The sequence below is a fragment of the Camellia sinensis genome, chromosome 10 (assembly GCF_055761805.1).
Source record: "Camellia sinensis isolate YWXY chromosome 10, ASM5576180v1, whole genome shotgun sequence".
In the NCBI taxonomy this organism is placed as follows: domain Eukaryota; kingdom Viridiplantae; phylum Streptophyta; class Magnoliopsida; order Ericales; family Theaceae; genus Camellia; species Camellia sinensis.
Genome location: NC_138970.1, coordinates 75,377,109 through 75,380,832, shown reverse-complemented (window position 1 = coordinate 75,380,832; position 3,724 = coordinate 75,377,109). Strand labels below are relative to the sequence as shown.

Genomic DNA, 3,724 nt, shown 5'->3' with positions numbered 1-3,724 from the left:
TCACATCACAGTGGGGCTCACCCTCTTTAGAGCTCCTTTGTTAGAGCTCCTAATCATTTTTTATGTGTTTAATAGCCATTTTTTTAAAATTTTAAAAAATAAATTAAATTTTGCTAATTGTACCGACCTAAGGAACACTGAAAAATTCTTACTTGGTGCTCATGTCTGATATACTCCATGCCACTCATCATCCTGTTAATAATAAGGGTTGCCACTTCGCAAGTCTCGTTGACACGAATCGCTTATTATAGTTAACTATTACATTGTGATTGATAGGAAATACCACTTATGTCACATTTTGCTTATTGAACATGTGATAATTTAAAAAAGAAAAAAAAATTAATCAAAGAAGCTGAATATCACGTTAAGGACATAAATATAAAGATTTTTATTTATTTATTTTTACCATTTTAAATTTATGTGCAACTTGAGACATTCTCTTCACTTATCAAAGATTCTCTTTACTTAGTCCTTAAATTAAATAAAAATATTATTTTAAACATTTTATATATACTTATAAAAAGTTTGATGACTAAAATAAATTAAAAGGATATTTTAGTCATTAAAATAAATTAAAAGAATATTTTAGGCATTTCAAAAGTTAATTACTAAAATATTTTTTCCGTCAATTTCACTTCACCAAAATAGACATATGAAAATACAAATCAAAATACTAGAGTTTAAAATGACAAAATAAGAAATTTAGAGTTTATTTATTTTGTTAAGAATTGAATTTTTCTTGTAAATTGTCCCATAAATCTACAACACTAAAACTTTTGGATTTTTTTTTTATAATTAAACACAAATTTAAATATTAGACTTTAGATTAACAAAATTAAAAATTCAGACACTGCGTTGAATTTCTTATTAAAAAATGAGGTTTGAAAACAAAGAAATCCACAAAAACAAATGTTCCGACCTGCCGGATTCGAACCAGCGACCTAAGGATTTTCTGCTTGGAATGCCCACTACAGTCCTCCGCTCTACCAACTGAGCTAAGGTCGGCTTTTCCTTGAACTCTTGATAAATAATGTATTATCAGTTAAATATGGGTCTTATGTCTTCTATGCTTGCTATCTTGCTACAACCTTGTTAGCAAATGACATAAATAAATCTATTTGTTATCACACCACTCTCTTATATAATATTTGATTTATTAGAATGAAATGAAATAAAATTATCGTTTTATCAAAATATTCATTCTTATATTTGGTTAATTAAAAAAAATAGTAAAAAATACATTACAAATGGAATTATTACTCACCATTATAAGAAATTGGTCATTCTATAAGCAAGTCTAAGAAATGATCATTCTATTTCATTACAACTCATTCCTACTAAACCAAATAGATCATCCTCGCTCATCATCTTACAGCAAGAAATTATCTATTTTAGAAATTTTTGGTTTAGTTTTGTTTGATTTTCATAATTTTTTTATTTTAAAAATTAAATTGGTGAAAAAAATAAAAAAATAAAAAAAACATTTATCATTGTTATATAATTTTATCATTTTGAAGAGTAGAAATAAATTTTAAAAAATCAAAAATATTCTGAAAATAATTTTAGAAAACTCAAACTAAACATGACATGACCATTGTCTTTCTACCTTAATTTACTCATAGTTAATAATCATGTAAGAATTTGGGACAGATGACCTTTAAGCTCATCTTATAGACTATATTCTACATTTCATGAGTCATGCTTAAAAAATATGAAAGTCATCAAATTTAGGCAGCCCGTAAATAATGAGTGTTCTCAGTGAAATATTTTTAAATTTATTGAAATTTTAAATTCTCAATTTTCAAAGTAATATGGCTTTTGATGGGCGTGGTCGGGCTTCTATTGTGTTTTAGATCCAATTACTGTTTTAGACTGATTTTGGAATCTTGATGCAAGCTACTGTACAAGTATGTTGATAAGCATATTTATTTATTTATTTTTGAATAAAAAAATAAATAAATATACAAATAGATTACTCAGCATATCTATCAAATAGTATTGCCTTCATGTTTATTCCTACGAAACGAAGCGATTATGAACACTCGAATTTAAGTATTAAATTCGAAAATTCGAAAATTCGAGTCTCGGTGGTGATATTCATATTTATGGGTTACTCTCAAACCCAAAAAAATTAAATTGGGCACTCATGAACAAAGGAACCATGATGCTATATAGTCTAAGCTTATGTTTGGACGTTTGAAAAAAAAAAAGAAAAAAAAAAATACTTGTGGTTTGGAGAGAAATTGAGAATCTCATTATATATCATGAATTCAATACTCGGTAATCTAATATATGAGATAATCATATTCAAGTATTTCAATAGCTCAAAAAAATTTATGCAATAATTTATATTTTAAAAAAAAGGAAATTGATTAAAGTCCACCTCTTTCATTTATTATAAATTGGATTGAGCTCTAGACTAAGAACTTGTTTGGTTAGAAGTTATTTGGCTAAAATAGTCAATGATGATAAACAGGTTAAATCAGTTAACAAGACAAAATGTTATATCTAATCCATAATCATTTCATTTTTTCTGTTATAAACATCAAATTAACTACAAAAATAAATAAATAAAAAAATAACTATCATCTCCAAAGTAATTTTTTTTAGCCATACTAAAATAGTCAAAAAATTAAATAGCTAACCAAAATAGCCTATTTCCTAAGATTATCATGAGCCTCGTTTGGCAAGAGCTAAATTGACTAAATATACACAAAATGACAAAATAAGCTAAATAAGTTAATAAGACAAAATGTCACATTCAAATCATAATCATTTCACTTTTTTTTCTCACAACCATTATATCCAAAAAAAATTAAAAATTGAAAGTTCTTCCTAAACGGAGCTAATTTAGCGAAGCTAAATTTACTAAAAATCAAAAAATGTTAAATTAGTTCTTCCCAAACAAAAATATAGGCTTTAGAGATAAGATTCCTGTTTAGTTTGAGAAAGTAATTCTAACTCAAGTTGAGTTTTTTTTTTTTTTTTTTTGATCGGCAAAGAAAATATTTTATTAATGCAAAACACAAGTACAAGGCTAATTACCTATAACAAAATTATATCAATAACAAGAGACTAAATTGGACTTTACTTTCATATTCATTATTCCAAACAATAACTCAAAATCAAATTCTCACTCCCAAGCCATGCAATCTACTCCTAAAGTGGAGTCCTTGCTTTAAAGGTGAAAGGCCTTTTGGTTGAGGGAATTAAAGAAAAACGGTCTTTTGAATGATAAATTTTTCGTTTCATTGTCATATGGTTTTGTTTCTCAAGGTTAATTATTTCTCTTATTTTATTATAATGGCTCCAATTATAGCAGCAAATAAATATATGAAGTAGACCAAATGCATAATAAAAGGTGAGTCAATTATTAGATCACTCATCCTTCTCCTTTCAGGCCTCTAAAGATTTAAATATATATATATATATATATACATATTCTTATTATTGAAAGCTCCAATTTTTCAAACACCTATAATATAATATTTCATTTTGATATTTAACTTGAGGCCTCACAGAATCTTGGGCCGTTGGCCGTTACTGTACATAATTTAGAGCTATCCACCAGGGGTGATTCCATTTACACCTAAATAATAACAATTCAATACGCCTAATTAAAATTTTAAAATTTTAATTTCTATTATATCTTAATATAAATTTATTAATAAGAATAATATACATTAAATCTTAAAATAATTTTTTTTTTCTCATTGTACACTCA

The 3,724-nt window shown here is 26.0% G+C and overlaps 1 non-coding gene across 1 annotated transcript; it reads right to left on the bottom strand.

Annotated features, from left to right (window-relative positions):
- Positions 1-913: 913 nt before the first annotated feature.
- TRNAY-GUA (transfer RNA tyrosine (anticodon GUA)) lies at positions 914-1,005 on the bottom strand. Its single transcript is given in 2 exon segments — positions 914-949; positions 969-1,005. It is a non-coding gene; the product is annotated as a tRNA-Tyr (tRNA).
- Between the last annotated feature and the right edge of the window lie 2,719 nt (positions 1,006-3,724).